We start from the raw sequence: 24,438 nt of genomic DNA, 5'->3' as shown, positions 1-24,438 counted from the left end.
AAGCATAAGAAGGGTGATAGGAATCATAGGCAGGGTGATAGGAAGCATATTATGAAGGATGTTAGGAATGGTGATAGGAAGTATAGGAAGGATGATGGGAAGCATATGAAGGATGTTAGGAAGCATAGGAAGGATGATAGGAAGCATAGGAAGGGTGATAGGAAGCATAGGAAGGGTGATAGGAAGCATAGGCAGGGTGATAGGAAGCATAGGAAGGGTGATAGGAAGCATATGAAGGATGTTAGGAAGGGTGATAGGAAGCATAGGAAGGGAGATAGGAAGCATAGGAAGGGTGATAGGAAGCATAGGAAGGGTGATAGGAAGCATAGGGAGGATGTTAGGAAGGGTGATAGGAAGCATACACAGGAAAATTCGCAGAGTAAAATTTACTCAAATTGAGTAAAATTTTACTCCCAAAAAGACAGTATTGGCTCAGAGTCCAAATAGAGTAAAATTGACTCTTGTCATAGAGTTAATTCTTCAGAGTTATTTCTACTCCATTTAGTGTTAACATTTAACTCTACAAAATGCCAATTTGCTCCATTTAGCATAAAGTAAAAACAACATCATTTCAGTCAACACAGAGTTTTATTTTACTCCGTAGAGTTGTGATTCCATCAATAGAGTTATATTTGACTCTGTATAAGAGTAGTAATTGCCTCAATATAGAGTTATAATTCCCTCAATATGGAGTGTTATTTTAATCTATAGAGTTATTTTTCACTCAATAGAGATATTTTAAGTTATATTTCACTCAATATAGAGTGGTATTTTAATCAATATAGAGTTATATTTCACTCAATAGAGTTATATTTCACTCAATATAGAGATATTTTAAGTTATATTTCACTCAATATAGAGATATTTAAAGTTATATTTCACTCAATATAGAGTGGTATTTTAATCAATATAGAGTTGTAATTCCCTCAATATGGAGTTGTAGTTCACTCAATATAGAATAGATTTCACTCAATATAGAATATCATATTTCACTCAATATAGAATTAAATAATAATTTACTCTGGAATAATACATTTAAAATAAACAGGGTCAAAGCAGAAATCAGTATTTAACAATGCACTTTTATTTGCAACAGGCATATCCTTTGGGATGCAAACAGTTTTACAACAGTGTGTGAACAAGAATCATGACTTCAAGGGGCGATCGATAGAAAAAAGGTCATTAATAAAATAAGATGTATCAATAAGCTTGTACAATCTTGTTTTGTCTTCAGTTGCCAATACATTTGAAATTCCTAGTACCTTGGACTTAAAGGTCTATAATTACTTAAAACACTGAAGTCGACAAGGAGGCATTTCAGTTTGTTATAAAGAAACCAGACATGGGTGTGTTGGAGATTTGTTCACCCCAAGTTGCTTATTAACATGGAGCCTATAGCCCATAGGCGGAGTTTGAACTTGACGCCAGGGGGTGCGACTGCTTGGCGAACGATACCGATTTTTTTGACCTTTATTTTATTATTTTAGCGTTTTTACAATGCCCTAACCCCTAATTTTTTATTTTATTTAGGTAGTACAGCAGCACACACACACACTCACACACACAGCACTACGGGGGATCATTTTTAACTGACTTACTCTTAATCATTGACAAAGTGACAAAGATAAAGAAGGAAATACTAAAATAAAAAGACCACAACAAGTATATTGCTGCTCCACTAGACCACTTTACTGTACCAAACATGACATACAAAAATAACAAAATACTGTGCAACACTCTGCCAAGCGCACAGCCGCGCACACGTATGCATACAGTAGGTTGTCAAAGGCTGTACAAACAAAAGTTCACATTTTCTAATAACAGCATTATTAGACATGCCAATCCAACGAAAGATGTGCTGGTCGCGCTAGAGAAAAGAAAAGAAAAAGATGTTGCGTTTGTCTTTTACATGTTATTTGTTATTCTAAGATGCTAATTCATCTGTATCTGGATAACCAATGAACGGATTCTGTCGGGGCAGGTAGCGTTATTTCGGGGAAATTGATATCTATAGTCTGGTATATTTTTCGTCCATGAAAAATGGAGGCTCTAATTATTATTATTCATAGAGACTCTCGAGCAATAATAATTATTACAGCCTCCATTTTTCGTGGACGAAAAATATACCAGACTATAGATATCAATTTTCCCGAAATAACGCTACCTGCCTCGACAAAATCCGTGCATTGGTTATCCAGATACATTAATTATCATCTCAGAATAAGTGGCTTTGTACAAGCGTTATTGTACTATCGCTCGGGGCATTCTGCTGCTGCTGCTGCGAATGGTGGTGCTTGGCCGCACGTTAACCCTTTCACTGCCACACTACAGAAGGTTCGCCTTATAATGTGACATGATTACTACTATAAAATGAATGTATTGTGAAACAAAACATAATAGAATTCAGATTTGTTTCTCACAATTATTATAATTTTATTAAAATAAAAATAATCTTGATAAAAAAAAAAAAAAAAAAAAAATGTCACCCCCGGCCACCAGGGGGTGCAATGCACCCCCTGCACCCCCATAAACTCCGCCCATGCTATAGCCTCATCCAAAATGTCACACAGGTACTGTATATGTTTGTACTTTGAAATGACTTTGTTTCTATACGCCCAATGTAATGTAACATAGTAAAAACAATTTAAAAGAACGCGTCTGAGGAAGAACTTGCTTGGTGTGGATCCTTCCTAATCTAATGTGATCTTTTTACATTACACTTGTCACAAACATTCCTCTCTTGCTAATCACACTTGGTATATGTCTACGTGATTGTTAGATTCAGTGAGCCCCTCTGCAAACAACTCCATTATATACAAAAATCACCATGACTTCAAGGCTTCATGGGGAGAGTAATCGATAGAAAAAAGGTCATAAATAAAAGACAATTACATTTTGGCCTCTGAAAAGTGACAGCAGCATCTCTACACCCTTTTAAAAAGGGATAGCTCACCCAAAAAAAGGAATCTATCAATTACACACCCCATGAATCCTTGAATTCATGGAGATTTGTTTGTTTGTCATATTCCTGAGCCAATAATTCAAGCCAGTCATCAAATTATTGGCTCAGGAATGCAACAAAAAGAAATCACCATGACTTCAATTAAGGCTTCATGGGGAGAGTAATCGATCAATTACATTTTGGCCTCTATAAAGTGACAGCAGCATCTGTTCACCCCAAAGAAATAAAAGAAAACTAATAGTGTTCATCCCCAGAGCAATAGTTCAAGAGCTTAGTGATTTTCTCTTTTCCTTTTTTAAATCACAGGAAACAGTATGGAACAATAAATGAGCTTGAATCGTCATCACTGTATGACATCTGTATATCGAACGCTTTGTAAAACAAAAGCTCTTTGACATCAACTACATGAGGTCCATCTGTAGTACACACAACTTTAAATGCATAAAAATGGTCATCCAGAGACACTGTTTGTAGTGCAAATGTAAACAGTAACCTCTCATCTTTAAGAACAACACAGTGGATTTCGTGAAAAACTGGAACCTCACTAAGAACTTTAAGACAAACAACTAAACCTGGACGATACATATTTCCATGGTGTTTGGCCCATCTAACATTTAACACCTTGGTGTCACTTGATATCTGAAGAGTCTCCGCTATCTCACAGCCTCTGTCCATCACATTTAATGCTACCATTTTACTTGGACCAAGCACCAGTCTGTTGGGATCAAATGTCTGCCAATTGTATGCTACTTGACTTTGGTGTTTCTTTGCCAACGTTTTAGTTATATTTTTGAAGCTTTTTAGTTGTTTTTTAAAGAAATTATGCTTCGCTTCATAGCGCATGCACCAGACATGCAAAAGTGGTCCAATTTTACCAATACATGTAGGATAGTGCACCATAAAATGATGCTTTGGTAGTAGCCTCCTGTTGGGAAACAAATGCTTGAATAACCCGTGGTGCTCTGCAATCAAGTGTTTTAAATAAATAGTAATGCCAGTTGATAACCTGGGAGAAAATACAATATCTGCTATTTGAAGCAACAGCAGAAGCAAATACCAGTGTTGATCATTTGGACAAACCAAGTCTCCAAAGATAAGTGGTAGATTGCGAAGTAAACACCAAGATTGGATTGCATTTAACCCCAAGTCAATTGAGGTCTCTACTAACTTCAATGCAGGTGGCTTGTTGTTTTGTTCCAGGTAACCATAGTTAAAGCTCTTAATTCTCAAGTATATTTCCTTTGATGTTGTGTAGTTTTTAATCAAGTGTATCAGTTTTATTTCATATTGTGCCACGCCCTCCAAGATATCATGCATAATATCGACAGAGAAATTGTCACATGTATTGAAGTACTGCAAGGAATTTAGAATGCAAGAACGTTTAACTCCCATCACATAGGGAAGACCAATAGTCGTCTCCATTTTTTGGCAGTGTTCTGCATGAAGTGCTCGAGTTTGCATAACTATCTTGGGTGAATCTTCTTTGAATTCTGTCTGAAAGTCCTCTTTCTCAGCAAGACAAAAGCGGCAACAATATCTGGCACTGAATGATTTTACGAAACCAAACAAACCGTGAATACCAAGGTTGTCACCTGTAACTTGGACAATAGTTCCATACACTGGCTGATCATACAATGGGACCTTAATTCCATCCTTCTCCAGTATTTTAATATCTTCCACAAGTGGAGCAAGTATTTTAGAAAAGCTGTGTGTTTTAATGTCTTGGGCATGGAATAAAGCGACCAAATGAATATTAAGCAGAATTGAGTTGTACTTTGGAGAAAAATTACGCAAGGTGAAATAGATTGCTCCTAATTTATGTATTCCCTTTTTACTCCCCAACGGATTCGCGCATTCAAAATCATCATAGAAAAGCTGCACCTGAATTGCATGCTTCCCTTTTGAAAATAGAGGATGACTCTTGAAAAACTCTCCATCACACAAGTCATTAAGAAGATCTTCTCTTAAACTGGAATCACTCTGCATCATCTCTTTTATATTAGGGTGTTTGTAAATAAAGTCTAATGTTTTCAAAATTGGGATATAAACACATTTATCAGTAACAACAGCCTGATCATAAGTTCCAGTAGTCCGATTGCGCAGGGTATCAAATCTTGTACCAAGGACATATTCAACTGGGTCTACCCTTCCCCACTTCTCTGTAAAATATTGCCTTCTCTTAGTTTCAGAATTTAAGATACAAAAAGGATTTTCAATTTCTTCAAAACACTGATCAATTTTACACTCAAAGATAGACACTGCTTCACATATTGTTTTGCTTGATTATGGATATCATCAACAATGACTTCCATTGAAGTTACCAAAGAGTTGATTATTGTTTCACCTACACCTGCCACTTTAAGTTCAGCTACTGTTGCAGCACAGCTGTCTACAAGACTATTATTAAGAAGGACTGAGTCAGAAGGGGCACTGCTTGATGGTAAGTCATCAACCTAACTTTCAGCTAAATGTTCAGCTGTAGAGCGGCCTTCACCAGGATCATCACATGGTTGATGACGTGCTTTAAGATGCTTTCGAAACCCAGAAAAAGTGCCAAAGACATGTAAACAACCAGGCTGACCACATTTAAGACGAAGTGTGGGTCATCCTCAAGTGCCTCATCAGTGAATTGGCATTTGCCTGAGAGCTTTTGCAAATGAAACACAACATCTTAGTATCAAAAAATACTGGAGCATCAGAGGCCTCAAGATAAAATATCTTCTCAGTATCAAAAGTCTGTGCAGCATCAGAGGCCTCAAGATAAAATATCTTCTCAGTATCAAAAGTCTGTGCAGCATCAGAGGCCTCAAGATAAAATATCTTCGCAGTATCAAAAGTCTGTGCAGCATCAGAGGCCCCAAGATAAAATATCCTCTCAGTATAAAAAAGAAATCAGTGCAGCATCCGAGCCCTCATCTCTTTAACCCTGGGGTTGACATTAGTGGTAGCAGCATCGATCTTGTAAACGGCGGTTTACAAGAAGTTGTACACATTGGCCAGATCCCGGTTGTATGAGGTACCAAAGACAAAATGAGCTTTGAAAAGCTCATCAAAAGAGGCAAGAGAGTCTGGTGACTTACAAGGGATTGCATGTTTGTCAATCACAATGAAGTACTTGTGAATCATACTCCTCTGGGTCCCCACAGCAAGCAGATAGGGTTGAAGGCTCTCCGTGATGCTGTCCCAGTCTGTGACAAGAGAACTTCATTAGTCTTGCTATTAAAATTAGTCACGGTTTGCAAACAGTGGTCTTTGCATGATTTCACAATTATCTTGTTTTAAGGGTCAATATTAGGGACAGAACTAGGGATGCACGATAATTATCAGGCCGATATCAGCAATTATGACGGCATCCCAATAAAAGTATTGATAGCTCTGATAATAAAAAAATATATATATTTTTTTTTTACTTTTTTCTTTTCATGTCAACGTTCACACGCACAATATATGCTTATTTAGGATTTGACTTGATTCAATAACAAAGCAGTCGGGGCAATGGCAAGACAAAAACGGTCGAAAATGTGGTTATTTGAAGTTTGGATTTTTTTTCTTCTCACAACTGAGGTAGGTAGATTACATTTTTAGAGACTAAAGTACCGAAAAAGGTACCGTTGGGTACCGGTATCGATTCACAGGTACCGGTACCGCATCGGTTCAAATGTGAACGGCATCCCTACTGACAAAGCACAATACCTGTTGGTTTTTAGTTGTTCAGGGAAACACATTGTTAATGACATTGACGGATTGTGAATTTTGTGATCGACTCAAATTATATTTATTTGGAAAAATCAATATAGTCACTTTATTTGAAGAGTCAAAACTGTTCTCTTGGCTTTGTTTTGTTCATAGTAGTAACGCTCATGTCATGATAAATCTGGTTAGGTCAAAACTACAGGAATATACATAAAAAAATAATATATCGGTTATCGGTATCGACCTTGAGGAGCAGAAAGTTATCGGTATCGATATCGGGGTCAACAAATCAATATCGTGCACCCCTAGACAGAACAGTGATCCTTCTTATACTTTAATTTAACTGTAACTAGGGATGCTCGATATTGGCTTTTTTACCGATATACCGATATTGTCCAACTCTTAATTTCCAATACCGATATCAACCGATACCGATATATGCAGGGTTTCCCCCCCAAAAAACTGAATAATTTCAGGTAATTAACATTACATATGTCTTGTTGTGGAATTAACATAACTGTAACGGCCAAAATGGATTAATGTGCAGTGGATTTATGTGACCAGAAGGTGGCGCTTCTTTTATTTAAGCGTCAGGTAAACCTGTAGGAGGAGGAGTTTTGACCCGGAAAAGGGCAATGGTTTTTGACCGCACATACGACGCAGGTCTCAGGTCGAAATGTTTGTATCCAATTAGATATCGTATTCATTATCATTTAATCAGTTTAAGGAACAAAAACAAGGATATTCTGTTTGCACGATGAAGCAAATAAATATCATTTTCCAAGTAAGCTGCCTGCATTGTGTCATTGGGACAAGGACTGTTTGGTATGAGACCAGGGCCCTCATTCATCAACGTGTTCTACGCACAGATCTGTGCTTACCCTGTGCGTACGATCATTTCTAAGCAAAGAGTGGGATTCATCAATTTCGATTTGAACTTGACTCCGTGCTTACATCTACGCACAGGTCAGACCAGGCGTACCTGGCGCCCAGTGGTAGAATATATTATTACAACAAGGAAATGATCTTCTGTGCATAATAACACTGGCATGTTCTGTACGAACCGTAGTTCATTATAGTTCATTGTAAAATAGCAACAGTAGTGTAATTATGGTCAAAACCCTATAAATAGCATTTGGAATAATAGATCTTTCTCTCAGAATGAATGCAGCATGGTTTATATAGCGTTATCGGAATATACGGGGTGTAGGCTACTGACTGACTGCGCTCCGCGTAGCTTGATTGATTGATTGATTGAAAAGTTTATTAACAGATTGCAGAATGGGTACAGTACAGTACAGCTCAGTACATACAATTGTTAATTGGGGATGCAGACCAACTTTCGTCTTGTTTACATCAGGGTCCCCCATTTTCAATTCATCATAAATCATAAAGCTCAACTCGTTATTACTTTGCGCAGACCGCAGAAACACGGGAACGTTTTGATTATATTTAAAAGGCTTTACGTTAAACGAAACAAGTGGAATTTCGAAGCTGTAAGCAGAATACAAGTCATATGAATATAGTGTTCTTCCCCCTTTTTACTGTATAAGAAAGAATAGAAAACGCATTGCAATGACACTATAGTGGACAGACTATGTATATGATGGGATTCAAGTTCGCGTTTTTGTTGATCATAGGCATGCTGTCAGAGTATGATATCTTCAAACATTCTAGAACATTTGTCGTCACAGATCATGTCCTAATAGAACATAGGCTATGGCATGGATCGTGATATTGTGTGGACTGTAATTATTACTGTACCGGTACCACCCATTGTGACAACAGCCTTGTGAGTCCCGCACACAAACATGATGGAATTCAAGTTCATGTATTGAAAGGCAGGCTACATCATACATGCAGTGAGATTCATTGTTCTTGTATATGCTCTATATTATTGTTTATATAGGCTACCCAATACTGACATCAAAATAGATTGTAGTATGCCTCTAGAAATCATATGCAGCAGGTAGAAGATTGACGGGAGATCCATCGCGATTTGGAATAAAATTGAGGAGAACTTTAATCCCTGGGTATATAATCAAACAACACGGGAAAAGGCAGTGATATTGTGAACAAGACATCTGGTTTAAAGCAAAAATGTTGTCAAAAGCCCTTCTTCCCTTCTCCTTCAATTCATTCACAGCCATCTCTCTCTCTCTCTCTCTCTCTCTCTCTCTCTCTCTCTCTCTCTCTCTCTCTCTCTCTCTCTCTCTCTCTCTCTCTCTCTCTCTCTCTCTCTTTCTCTCTTGGGTTTGCTGACCCCTGGTGGTAGACATACATACATACACACACACAAACACACACACACACACAGTCAGTCACACACACACACACACACACACACACACACACACACACACACACAGTCACACACACACACACACAGTCACACAAAGACACACACAGTCACACACACACACACACAATCACACACAAACACACACGCACACCGACACACACACACACACACACAGACACACACACACACAGTCACCACACACAGACACACACACACACACACACACACACACACAGTCACACACGCACACACACACCGACACACACACACACACACACACATTCCTGTGTCCCGGTAGACAGCGGGTTGTGACGCACACACACACAGTCACACACACACACACACACAGTCACACAAAGACACACACAGTCACACACACACACACACAATCACACACAAACACACACACACACCGACACACACACAGACACACACACACACAGTCACACAAAGACACACACAGTCACACACACACACACACACAATCACACACACACACACACAGTCACCACACACAGACACACACACACACACACACACACACACACACACACACACAGTCACACACACACACACACACCGACACACACACACACACACACACATTCCTGTGTCCCGGTAGACAGCGGGTTGTGACGCACACACACACAGTCACACACACACACACACACAGTCACACAAAGACACACACAGTCACACACACACACACACAATCACACACAAACACACACACACACCGACACACACACACCGACACACACACGCACACACACATTCCTGTGTCCCGGTAGACAGCGGGTTGTGACGCACACACACACAGTCACACACACACACACACACACACAGTCACACACACACACACACCGACATACACACATACACACACACACACACAGACACACACACCGACATACACACACACACACACACACACACACACACAGTCACACACATACACACACACCGAGTTGTAGTAGCGTTGTAGTTGTAGATCTAGGTTAACTGTGTCCTGGTAGATCTAGGTTAACTGTGTCCTGGAGTGGTAGTTGTAGAGTAGTATATCTAGGTTAACTGTGTCCTGGAGTGGTAGTTGTAGAGTAGTAGATCTAGGTTAACTGTGTCCTGGAGTGGTAGTTGTAGAGTAGTAGTAGCTGAAGTACAACCACACACACACACACACAACACAATAAACACATATACACACTAAACAACGATGCATACAGCAGAGGACATACTGTTAGACCGGAACCCGTTGATAAAGAACCTAATTCTCAAGGTTGGTGTCCGTTGGCAGAGGCGTACAAAGGCCGGGGACACAAAATGGCCTTCCGGAGGTACTTTTGATCTCGACATATGCGAAGAGATGAATGTAATGATTCGTAACCACAAGCCAGGCGACAGCAGCAAAAAGAGGTTGAAAAAGAGGACAGAAGAGTTGGGGGTAATGAAGCTCTACGCCCAGAAGGGGAGAGCATACAGGCAGGAAGCTTTAGCGCTAAATCAGAGAGAGACGGATATAGGGAAACCAACATCCCCACCTTATGTCACGCAATTGCCGGTGAACATGTGCTATGTGAACAAAATACTGAAGGAGTGGAGAGGTGAGCTAGGACACAACCCAGAAATTGACCCGTTGCAGAGAGCGATGTTTAGAGAAAGTGTGATGAGAGGGCTTCCAGAGGTGGTTAAGAATAGACTGGAAGACGTGGTGGGGTTAATGGACATGACTTATCCTTTGTTCTGTGCACATGTAACACATAGTGTGGAGAAGCAAAGGGCTCAGGAGCAGAAAGTCAGGGATCAGGATAGAAATGACTCAAGGAAGTTAACTCAGCAACAACTGCAGCCCCAAAGGAGGTTGCAGGCAGTAATGGTGTCATCTGCTACCTCTCCACCCATGCAGGACCAGGGACCCCCGCCTGCACCTCAGGTAGTGAGAAGCTATGGCTATAGTTCACAGAACCAGGCGTCCAGGCGGCAGGCAGGGAATGGGCAATCAGGCCCACGGTTTACACAGGGACCGGGGAACGAACAACAGTTTCCCCGTTTCCACTGTTGGAACTGCGGCATGCAGGGACACAGGGAAATGAGATGTAGGCAACCATACCGTCCCGGCTCGGAGTATGGAAGACCCGTGCGCCAGGGGGAGTCACAAGGGCCCCACAACCAGGGAGAGACAGGAGGGCCCCGAAACCAGGGGGGTAATCACTAGGGGTGCCCAGAGAATGCGACGGGGGGAAATCAAATGATTGTGGTTTCCAAGGGAGCTGAGCAAGAACCTATTCTGCAGGTCCTAGTGGAGGGCAAATTAACAGAGATGATGGCAGACACTGGAGCAGGTTTTTCCTGCATAAAGCAAAAATACGCCGCTCACTTACCCCAGTCTGGACAGTATGTATGGAAAAACACAATTAATACCCACATCAGATCCAATCTCTATGACGTATAACAACAAGACCATAACAATACCTGTATTAATTTCGGACAGCACCCCGCGCAATCTCTTGGGACGAGATGCAATGTGTAAACTAGGCTGTAAAATCCTATGTACGCCTGAGGGGATTCAAATTGAACAAGACGTGTACCAAATGATGCTACAAGGGACGGGGGAGAAAGAGGCCACTGTGTTCTGGCTGGGCAACATAGATGCAGAGCTGCAAAGGGTCTGTGACCCCTGGGAGCCATTTCTGAAAACCCAACTGCCTCAGTCTAGACAAACAAACATGGAGGCACATTGCACACTACAGTATTTGACGAATAGTGACCTAGTTAGGAACAAGGCATGGTTGCAGGGACAGCCCGAGCAGGTGCAGATTAACTCATCTACGATAATTGTAGGGAGACAGGGCGCGGCGTTGAGGGTTAACACGAGTAAGTATCTACGGGAACAACATAGACTAAGAGACGCCGCCCCACACATCACTCTGAGAATAAATCCTGGTTACGAATCTGAACATCTAGGTTCAATGATACAGGAATCCGAGACTCAAAGGTGGGTCTCCACGGAATCTCCGCTAATTTGGAACAGCGCAGATGGGAGTTTCATAAAAATAATGATTTCCTTTTCAGTTTTGGCAAAACCGCAAGTAATCAGATTACCAGGAGACCCTTGCGTTATTCCAGAGGCGGATGCTTTGCTGGAACAGGACATGTTGGCGCGCACCCCGGAACGGTTGTGGTCAAAACACGACACAGATGTGGGTCTAATATTGTCGGCACAGCCAGTGAAGGTCAGGTTAAAGAAGGGTTGTAGACCACCCTTTATCAGACAGTATACAATGAAGCCAGAGTCGGAGGAAGCTATATCACATCAGATTGAGGGACTGTTAAAGGGGGGAGTGCTCGTCCCTTTCAAATCCAGATGTAATACACCTATCCACCCAGTGCTAAAGGCGGACAGGGCTAGGTACAGACTGGTACACGATTTGAGGGCGGTGAACGACGTGGTGTCTGGACCAGAGGCGGAAGTCGCTAATCCACACACCCTCCTGACAAACATCCCGAGTAGCTCGCAGTACTATACGGTCATTGATCTCACGCAGGCATTCTTCAGTGTTCCATTGGAAAAAGAGTCTCAGTATCTGTTTGCTTTTACCCACAGGGGGAAACAATACTCTTACACCCGGTTGCCACAAGGGTTCGCGCACTCGCCACATTACTTCTCGAAGGCGCTCAAGGAAGACTTGCAAGGAGTGTGCGACACACTACTCAGCACGGTCTTACTGTATGCAGATGACATTCTAATCTGCTCGGATACACGTCAGCAGTGCCATGAGGACTCCATCAAAGTTTTGAGTGGATTGGCCGTGGGAGGCCACAAGGCATCCCGTTCAAAACTGCAGTACTGCCAGCCAAAAGTTGAGTACTTGTCTCGCGTCATTCAAAAGGGCATAAAAAACATCTCACCCACGCAGCTCGAAGCTGTATCCAAGGCACCTAGGCCATTGACGGTCCGACAGATGATGACGTTTTTAGGGATGACTGGGTACAGCTCTGAGTGGGTGGAGGACTATACGATAGCGACAGCGCCGTTGAGGATGATGATAAAAGAGGCGGGTACAGACAAGCTTCGCGCTCCCTTGACATGGACCGAGGAGGGGGAGGACGCGTTCATAAACATTAAGCGTCTGTTGTTACAGGCCCCTGCCCTGGCGCTGCCGGATTATGAGAAGTGTTTCCACCTATTCGTCTCACATAGAGCGCAGCATGCGACAGCTGTCCTGACTCAAACACAGGGGGGGAGTGGGAAAAAACAACCGATAGCATATTACTCTAGAGCTCTTTCGCCGGTAGAGCAGGGTCTGCCACCTTGTTATCAGGCCCTGGCCGCAGCACATTTGATGTATGAGAAGGCAACGGCCGTGACAATGGGATATGACATTTGCATTTGGACACATCACAAATTGGCAAACTTGATTGAAAGAGGCAAATTTGTTCTGACCAGCCAACGGCAACAGGCTTACATGAGGCTCCTGCAGTACTCGGACGTTACGATAAAAACATGCCACGGCAGTAACCCGGCGGATCTGGTACCACTCCCGAGCGAGGGTCAACCGCATGAGTGTGAGGTGGAGGTACAGGCTTTCGTGAAACTCCGTCCAGATTTGGGAGTCGACCCGCTCGCGATAGCAGAACTCTCGCTTTTTGTGGATGGGTCCTGCTATCGGGAGGGGGAAAATTTAAGGTCAGGATACGCCGTCGTACAGTGCAAACCTAACGGAGAAACACTAACAAGAAAGGCCGGACAATGCATGCAACCATGTTCGGCCCAGCTTGCAGAACTAATAGCACTAACAGAAGCATGCATAATAGCTAAAGATCGCACGGTTAACATCTTTACAGACTCTGCGTATGCGCATGGCGTATGCCACCTATTCGCGGCCATTTGGAAGGGAAGAGGCTTTAAGAAATCGGACGGCTCACCGATCCTTCACCACAAGCAGGTTGTGGCGCTTATTCAGGCTGTAAAGTTGCCCAAAAGCATTGCTATCGTAAAGTGCCAGGCACACAGAAAAGACCTGTCCTTTGTGACGACGGGAAACAACGCGGCGGACGAGGCCGCGAAGGCGGCGGCTGCGGTGCCGTCCACGGCTGTTCTGATGTTTGTGGCCGAACTGACGACTGAGGTAACTGAGGATAATTTGAGTGATCTTCAGGACTCAGCCACGCAGGCCGAGAAACAGTCGTGGACGGAGAGGGGGGCTGTAAGGGGGGCAGATGGTCTGTGGAGGAGTCATAACGGTTTGATAGTCGCCTCCATCGATCTTCTGTCCTTAGTGATACCTGAGGCTCATGGTGTTGATCACTGTGGAAGAGCAGAGACCCTGAAACGAATCACGAAAATGGGATTTTGGTCCCCAAAGCTTCAGGCACAAATTGACGTTACACTAGCCAGGTGTTTAACATGCTTACAGGGCAATGTGCGCAAAGGAGTACCGACAGTGGCGGCTTACACACCCCTCCCTGAGGGACCATTCAGACATCTGATTATGGACTATACAGACATGATAACGCCAGTGCAGGGCAAACGATACCTCCTGGTAGTAGAGGACTGCTTTAGTCGCTGGATTGAGGCCATTCCATCTAAACACAAGAACGCGGACACAGTGATCAAGTTCCTGTGTCGCGAGGTCATTCCGAGATTTGGAATTCCCACGATATTACAAAGCGATAATGGCCGCGAGTTCATCGACAAGGTGGTTAAAGGGCTGATGCAGAAATTAGGTATAAGACAGCGCCTTTCCTGTGTCTATAGTCCCGGGTCGCAGGGGAAGGTGGAAAGGGCCAATCTGGTCATTAAAAACAAACTGTTGAAAATCTGTATGCAAACTAAGCTTAACTGGATTGATGCTTTGCCACTTGCTCTGATGGCTATTAGAAGCAGCGTAAACCGCCAAACACAGCTAACACCGCATGAAATGCTTACAGGCCGCAGCATGCCAGCACCGCCATTTAGACACCTGGCTAGGGGCCCGGCATTAGATATTTTTGAGCAAGATCTGAAAAAATATCTTCAGCAAGTGACTAAAATACATGAAGCTGTGTTTCGACAGGAGCAGAGAAAGGAGAGAAAGGGGGTGAAGGAGGCGGAGAAGGAAGCCACCAAACCGAGACTGATCCCTGGGGACTTGGTCTTCGTAAAGGTCCACAAGAGAAAGTGGTCATCACCCCGGAGAGAGGGCCCGTACGAGGTGATCCGATCAACTGGAACGGCAGTCCAAGTCAAAGGATCAGCGACCTGGTTCCACTTCAATCACTGCATAAAGGCCAGCGGCGATCTCTTGGGGGATACAATCGATCGCAGTTATGCAGAACCCGACATGGAGGGTCCGAGACGGCAACTGGAAGGTGCAGTGCCTGCTGATGCTCCCGCAGATGTTGGCAGCAGTGTGCGGACGGTCGGCCGGGCACAACGACGTCATTAAGAACCGTCACGGTCGACCCGTCCTTGAGGATGACGGGTTTGAGTGGGTAGGAGTCCCACGGGGTCCCGCTCAGGCTCAAGTACCAGCAGGCTTTCATGACCAGGCTCAGAATCAGGCGCCCCCTCTTCCCTCCATCGAGGAAGGGGGGGAGAAGATAAGACTACAACCAAAAGGGGTGTTTCCCGTAGGACCGCAAGGGCATGTTTTTGATTTTGACCATTCCCCCGTTACAGGCGGGGATACTTACCATTATACTAACGAGGATCGGGTTGTGGGGGTAGATAGGAGAGTTGAGCCTGTCCCGAACCAATCACAGGGGACAGGGGTGAGGGGAAAAAGGGAGGTCAAGGACACTGAGTCGGAAGAGGTGGGGGGACAGGATATGTTCCAGAGGACAGCCGGAACGTTGAGGGACTCAGTGGGCTCACTCTGGGCCAGGTTGAGGGGTTTGCTTCCTTCCGGGGAACAAGATGGGGGCGACTATGACTATGACGAGGAAGACCCGGAGGCTGACCCGATGTATAGGGCGGCTTTAGGGAATGAGTGGTTTAAGTGGGTCCAGTACACGAGCGCGCAGAATCAGATAGAGGATTGTTATGTCTGCTCCAAGGCACGTCCGGATAGGCTGCTGGTGAAGGGCACGAAGTTCAGTTGGGCTCAGTGTGACAGGGACGCAGAGGCATGGGAGGGGCCCCATAATAGTCGCCCTTGGTGCGAGGCAGAGTGTTTGGGGTTTCTCGGCTCTAGTCGTTTTAAGGCGGCAGGAAACGTCACGGATTTCAAGGATGTCACTATGCGGGAACGTTGTAGGAAATTGGATGTACGTGTGCAGGGGGTAGCGACGGGGTTGCCAATACCCAGAGGTGTCAAACTATGGCTGACCAAGGATTTCGAGTGCTTGCAAAAGGAGGGGACCCGGGATGTAGGGGAGGTGGCAGAGGGGCGGTGCACTACTATTTGGAGCATCACGACTAACTGCACGAAAGAAGGAAAGTGTGGACACGGGGTCGTGTTAAAGGGAGTGGATACCAACCCACGGCCTGTAGCTTGCCCTTTTCATGTCCAGGATATGGCACTGGCGGACCAATACTGGCTCTGCGGCGGTAGGAGGTTGAGGAATACACTTCCTTTAGATTGGTCAGGTAGATGTGCCCGGGTTCAGGCGATCATGCCAATGGTGGTCCTACCATTATCAGTGACGGAAGGACCTTCTGAGTCTCCTATCTCTCGAACGAAGCGTAGCTACAAGGCAGACCCAAGGGTGTATCTGGACAGCATAGGACAGCCAAGGGGCATTCCAGCCGAGTTCATGGCTAAGAATGAGATTGCGGCAGGGTTTGAGTCTATTCTGCCATGGATATCGGTCAATAAGAACACCGGGTGGATCAACTATTTGTTTTACAATCAGCAGCGGTATCTCAACTACACTGAGGAGGCGTTGGATGCAATGGGGGACCAGATGCACGCGACCAGTACGGTGGCGTGGCAGAATAGACAGGCTCTGAACTGGTTAATGGCGGAGAAGGGTGGAGTCTGTTCCATGTTTGGACAGTACTGCTGCACATTCATTCCGACGAATGTGGGGCCAGGGAGAAAGTTCTCCGAGGCCATGGCTAAGCTGAAGGATTTGAGGGAGGAGTTGAGGGGGAATTCTGGCCGGAATGAAGAATGGTGGGGGAGTGGGGTGTTGGAAAGATTGGGACAGTGGGGAAGCATAGTGATGCAGACGGGGATATCCATTGGGGTGGCAGGGTTGATATTGGTTCTCCTTTTCTGTTGTGGTATGCCTCTCTTGGGTAGGCTGGTAACTTCACACGTAACGAGCCAAATGCTGATGGTGGGACAGAAAGAGATTGAGCCACAAATCGGGCCATATCCTCAGCTTTATGCTGCCTTAGAGGGAGACGAGGGGATAGAGGATTAGGGGTATGGTGAGGTAGGGACATTTTCTTTTTGTTGGTTCTTTCCTTTAAGAGTGACGGGGGATGGTCTGAGTGCAGTTTTGTTGGTTTATTCCTTTAACTAGGAATTTTAGTCTGATTTTCTAATGATCCTTCGGCATAGAGATTGCAACCATTGAAAATCATTGCATTGTTTTTTATTTTTTTATTATTTTTTGTTTATTTTACTTGGTGGTCCTGGTCAAACCGGAATGGGAAGGGGCATCGGCAGAGTGTCGGTTCTGAGCCTGAGGAAGCATTGAGAAGAAGTGGTCTAGGGATCGGTTCTGGGGACTGGAGGGACAAAGGGGGGGGCTAACGCAGTGGGCAAGATGGGCACCTCCCGTCGAAGATGGGGGGACACGTGGTGAGGTCGGTACCAGCGCCTCCCGTCCAGGCATGGGGACATGCTTCTACGAGGACTGGAGGTGTGGCGTGGTGGTTGCTGTATTGGCAAAATGTGACTTTTGGCAATACGGTGAGGAGACTATGGCGTGGGCATGGAAGGGGGGCTGAGCGATGGACACTGGGACTCAATGTTATGGAAGAGACAATGTCATTTTTTTTGGGAGGGATGTTCTATGTTTAGTTCTGACGGTCAACTTCTCCTTTCCCTGATGAGAGTCGCGGTTTCCGGCCGGAACTGTGGCTCATTTGGTAAGCGGTGGAGGTTGGGGGGATTTGTCTGTCAGGTTAGGATTATAAATTGGGGTATTTTTTTTTTGATGTTTTATTATTACTCTTGTTTTGAGCGGTTTTGTGTTTATTGTGAGAACGGTAGTCAGCCTTTGTTGGTCCGTTAGGGGTCCAGTGAATGAAGTAAGGTTTCTTGTTTAGTTAGACATTTAAAATTTATTATATGGCTAGGTTTCTTGTTTAGATCAGCCATTTAAACTTTTATTATATAAATATGGTTTCTCGTTTAGTTAGACGTTCACATTTTCTTGGTTATATGATTTGGGTGGGACTAGGGATAGCCCCAAATGGGGGAATGTTGGGGAAAATGTGTATGGGGTGGACTAGTTTAATATAGGTCAACTAGCAGTGCTGAAAGACGGTCTGGCTGACGTTCTTAAAACAACTTGGACAGATGGACATTTCAGTACGGCACGTTGTGTGCTGGTAATCTCGTACATCGTATCGCTTTCATATCTTGTTCTTTTCTCTCTTTCATACATACACAGCACACACACACAGACACACACATACACAGCACACACACACAGACACAGGCACAGCACACACACACAGACACACACCTACACAGCACACACACACAGACACAGCACAGCACACACACACAGTCACACAGACACACACACACACACACACAGACACACACAGTCGCACAGACATACACACCGACACACACACACACACACACATTCCCTGTGACACAATACACACATACAATACACATATGTCTGTACGCAGACGCACACACACACAGACACACACACACATACACACACACACACACACACACACACACACATCTCACTCTCTCTTCAATGTTCTTAAATGTTTTACATCATATCGTGTGTGTACATCATATCTTGTTTATCTCTCTTCATGTTCTTAATGTTCTTATCTCTCTCCGATGTTAAATCTATGTATCATCTTAATGTACGTCATGTCAGATCTGACATGATATGATACGTCATCATATCTGTCATGGGGGGGCAGGACTGAGAGGGGATTTAGGGGACAGGCAGAGGGATTGAGAGTTAGAGTGTTTTTTGTTCAAGCTGTGGTGATCCTCTGCTCGAACCATAGCTTTTGCTGTTGGAACTTCTTTTTCCTAAATAAATTACCTACTTGTTACAATTGGAAATATCGTCTCTTGCTGTGTTAAACAACCATCAGCCACAACATGAGGGAAAGGGGAGTTTGCTTTGCATGCTTATGTGTTGGTCACATGAGCAGAGATTGCGAAAGGCGCTTGGAATGCAAAGTCTGTGGTCAAACTCACCCCACCCTGCTTCACATTAAAAGGCAACCATCTTCTCCAGAACAGTTAAAGCAACCAACGTCACTGCAAACATGTGGACATACAGGGGCCGGTAAGGACCGGTGTGTGTTATCCATTCTCCCTGTACGTGTGAAAGCAGCAAAAGGAAATGCCATCATACAAACCTACGCCTTCTTAGACCCTGGTAGCTCAGCCACATTCTGCTCTGAACGCCTAATGCAGAGGCTGAATATCACAGGCAGAAGAACCAACTTCCTGTTGAGCACCATGGGGCAAGAGACAGTTGTTCCAGCTTACTCCTTGACTGGGTTGGAGATAGCTGGTTTGGACAGCGATGACTTTTATGTTCTTCCGGAAGTTCTCACACAGAAGAAAATGCCAGTCACGGCTGAGAACATGGTGACACCTGAAGACCTGTCGGAATGGCCATATTTGTCCAACGTACACATCCCACGCCTAAGAGCAAATGTCGACCTGTTGATTGGAACCAACGCTCCCAAGATATTGGAACCTTGGGAGGTCGTCAACAGTCACGGGAATGGCCCGTATGCTATAAGGACGGTGCTGGGATGGGTCGTTAATGGTCCACTGAATGGAAACAGTGGTGTTGTGGGGACAGAGTTTCCCTCTGCTATGGTCAACAGGATCTCAGTGTGCAGACTAGAAGAAATGCTGGCCAATCAGTATAATCACGACTTCAATGAAGTAGCTGTGAAGGAGAAAGAAATGTCCAGAGAAGACTTAAGGTTTCTGGAAATTGTGGAAAGTTCAGCAGTGCTTCAGGAAGGGAGGTACTGTTTGAAATTGCCTTTTAGGAACAAGGAGGTCTGTCTGCCCAACAATGTGGGAGTCGCTAGGCAAAGGATCCAAGGTTTGAGGAAACGGTTCCTAAACAACAAAAGCTTGCACCAGGAGTATGCAGCATACATGAACAAGCTTATTGGGATGAACTATGCAGAGAAAGTACCGCAGCAACAACTGCATGGTGAGAAAGGAAAAGTGTGGTACATCCCACACCATGGTGTCTACCATCCGAGGAAAGGAAACCTCCGTGTGGTGTTTGACTGTGGAGCCACATTCCAAGGAGCATCCCTGAACAGTGAACTTCTGCAGGGTCCTAACCTTACCAGTTTACTGCTTGGAGTGCTAACTCGCTTCAGAGAGGAACCAGTGGCATTCATGGGTGACATTCAAGCCATGTTCCACCAGGTGAAGGTCGCTGAGGAGGACAGGGATTTTCTGCGCTTCCTCTGGTGGCCAGAGGGAGATGTCACTAGGGACCTAGAGGAGTACAGGATGACTGTGCACCTGTTTGGCGCTGCATCATCCCCTAGTTGCGCAAGCTATGCCCTGAGGAAAACTGCTGATGATAATCAGGCTGAGTTCTCAGCTGAAGTCACCCAATCTGTCAAGCAGAATTTCTATGTGGATGACTGTTTGAAGAGCTCAGCGACTGAAGAAGAAGCTATCCAGATGATAACGGATCTTATTGTTCTGTGTCGCAAGGGGGGCTTCATCTTGGAGAAGTGGATCAGCAACAGTCGTGGTGTTTTACAGTCCATCGTAGCAGAGCAAAGGGCCAAGGATCTAAAGGAGTTGGATCTGGACAGAGACAAACTTCCAATGGAAAGGGCTCTTGGCCTACTATGGTGTGTGGAGACGGACTCTTTCAGGTTCAAGATCGAGTTGAAACAACAGTCTCTCACCAGACGTGGTATGCTGTCCATTGCCAGCTCAGTATACGATCCTCTAGGTTTCCTGGCACCAGTCACTTTGCGTGCAAAAATAATGCAGCAGGAACTCTGCAGAAGAGGATGTGGGTGGGATGATGACTTGCCACGGGACATCATACACCAATGGAAAAGGTGGTTGGAGGAATTGGAGCAGCTGGCTGCATTCCAGACGAATAGGTGCATTAAGCCAGTGGCTTTTGGGAAGGTCAGACATGCCCAACTACACCACTTTGCCGATGCCAGTGAAGGTGGATATGGAACGGTATGGTATGTCCGGATGTTGAGTCAGGAAAACCACATCCAGGTTACCTTTCTACCAGAGTAACACCACTGAAAGCTGTGACTATTCCTCGGCTGGAGTTGACGGCTGCTGTCCTTGCTGTCAGAGTGGACTCACTGTTGAAGGCAGAGCTGAAGTTCCAGTTGGAGGAGTCTGTATTTTGGACTGACAGCACTTCAGTGTTGAAGTATATTAACAATGAGGACAGGCGTTTCCACACATTTGTAGCCAATAGGGTCTCGACCATCAGAGAAAGGTCTGAACCCTCACAGTGGAGACATGTCTGTTCCAAAGACAATCCAGCTGACGATGCGTCAAGAGGAATGAGGGTCTTGGACTTCCTGAATGGCAGCAGGTGGCTTGAAGGTCCTGCATTTCTTTGGAAGCCAGCAGTGGAGTGGCCCAAAACTGTGTTGGACGTCTCAGTGGATTCAAATGACCAGGAGGTCAAAAAGGAGGCAACAGTAAACGCCATCAGTGTGGGTGACATAGCCAGTCCTACTTACCAGCTAATTTCCTACTTCTCAGACTGGAAGAGGCTGAAGACTGCAGTTGCCTGGTTCCTCAGGTTGAGGGTCATGTTGTTGGAACAGAGCCGTTTGAGAAAGCAGGCTGCAAGTCAAAAGCTCACAGCAACATCTATGAGCGGCACTTTGACGCTGGAGGATCTGCAGAGAGCAGAGGTTGCCATCGTTGGCTACTGTCAGCGACTGAGATTCGGTGAAGAGATTGCTGCTTTAACATCTGGGAAGGCAGCAGTGAGTCGACAGAGTCCCATATATAAGCTGGATCCAGTGTTTGAAGATGGACTCTTGAGAGTTGGAGGAAGACTGAGCAGAGGATCAATGCCAGAGGAAGCTAAACATCCGCTCATTCTCTCCAAGGACCAGCATGTTTCAATGCTCATTCTCAAGCATGTACACCAGAATCTGGGACATGGTGGAAGGACTCACACACTGTCCAAAATGAGGAAGAGATTTTGGATCACCAACGCCCATGCAGCTGTTAGGAAGATCATCGCTGAATGCAGCTTTTGCAAACGCTACAATGGCAGAGCAGTGGAGCAAAAGATGGCAGATCTTCCAGCAGATAGAATCCTTCATGACCAACTACCTTTTACCAACACAGGGGTAGATTACTTTGGACCAGTCGAAGTGAAGAAAGGAAGATCAACCTGTAAGAGGTACGGAGTCATATTTACCTGTATGGCAAGCAGGGCCATCAATCTGGAGGTTGCGGTGTCATTGGACACAGACGCATGCATCAATGCTCTGAGGCGTTTTATCAGCAGGAGAGGACAAGTGGCGCACTTACGGTCCGATAATGGTACCAATTTCGTTGGGTCAGAACGAGAACTGAAGGAGGCTCTGGCCGTTTTGAATCAAGACAAGATTCATGGAGTTCTGGCACAAGTTGGAATCCGTTGGAGCTTTACTCCACCGGCAGGTTCACATCACGGTGGCGTCTGGGAACGGATGATCCGCCTGGTGAGAAGGGTTCTCAGTTCTGTCCTACGTCAGCAAAGGTTGGATGATGATGGGCTTCATACAGTGTTTTGTGAAGTGGAGGCCATTTTGAATGACCGTCCAATAACCAAGCTCTCGGATGATCCCAACGACCTGGAGCCACTTACACCGAACCATCTTCTTCTCTTGAAGGGTAAACCAGCTTTGCCACCTGGAGTGTTCGATCCACATGACCAGTATGTAAGAAGACGATGGCGGCAAGTCCAGTATCTTTCAGATCTTTTCTGGAAAAGATGGGTACGTGAGTACTTGCCCTTGCTTCAAGAGAGGCAAAAGTGGAACCAGAGGAAAAGGAGTTTGACAGCTGGTGATATTGTGGTCATCATCGACTCTTCAGCTCCTCGTGGGTCCTGGCCACTTGGCAGGGTTCTGGAGGTCTTTCCAGACAAACAAGGTCTGGTGCGGTCTGTGAAATTGCAGACTAAAAATAGCACCATTGTAAGGCCGGTGACCAAACTGTGTTTGGTTCATGAAATGTAGATGCACTTAATCCGTGACATGTTTTGGCTCTTATTTGTTTTGTTTATTTATTTTTTGAATTGTTATGTCTGCCTGCCTTAACAATTAGGGGCCGGTGTGTAACGGCCAAAATGGATTAATGTGCAGTGGATTTATGTGACCAGAAGGTGGCGCTTCTTTTATTTAAGCGTCAGGTAAACCTGTAGGAGGAGGAGTTTTGACCCGGAAAAGGGCAATGGTTTTTGACCGCACGTACGACGCAGGTCTCAGGTCGAAATGTTTGTATCCAATTAGATATCGTATTCATTATCATTTAATCAGTTTAAGGAACAAAAACAAGGATATTCTGTTTGCACGGTGAAGCAAATAAATATCATTTTCCAAGTAAGCTGCCTGCATTGTGTCATTGGGACAAGGACTGTTTGGTATGAGACCAGGAATATAACGGCGCATCAGCCAGTCTAACTAGGGATCAAGATTTCTCAGTAGCTCCGTATAAGACGGGAGCTCCTTTAATAATAACATTATGCATACTTTTGACAATAAATAAAATCAGAATTTGTTCTTACTTGCCTGGATAAATAAAGGTTGGTTATAGAAATGTAAAAAAAAAAAAAAAAAAAATTTACCGATACCGCTATTTTCCTATATCACATTTTAATGCCAATATCGGCCGATAATATAGGTAACTGTAACCTTACCTTTATGAACTTCACAAGGTAGTCAATGGCTTGTCTGGCTGAGAGCTTTCCCGGTCTCTTGTTGCGGCCCTGAGGTGATGGTGGCATGAGGTGGACAAGCAGCAAGAGGGAGGACATCTCACTGTCCCATCCTGAAAATACAAAAAAATTAAATAAAAAAAAATCAGAAATACATTTGACTAAAAGCTGTGTTTCCATTTGTTTAAAAAACAATTCACCCTTCCATTATTATATTCCTTTAATTCAAGCATACCATTGTTCAGTTCTGTTGTGGATTCAGCATTCTGAAGCAGGTCTTGAAGGTCGCCGGTCTGGGTGAGGCCACGGCTTTGTTCAAGGACTTTCTGCCTGCAGAAAGTAGGCCACTTCTCCAGGAACTTTGCAGAGATGTCATCACCAAACATCAGACTGAAATCCTGCTCAATCTGCATACAAGATGGAATAA

This window comes from Notolepis coatsorum, assembly GCF_963971535.1.
Source record: "Notolepis coatsorum genome assembly, chromosome: 9".
NCBI lineage: Eukaryota > Metazoa > Chordata > Actinopteri > Aulopiformes > Paralepididae > Notolepis > Notolepis coatsorum.
This window is presented reverse-complemented; position numbering follows the sequence as displayed.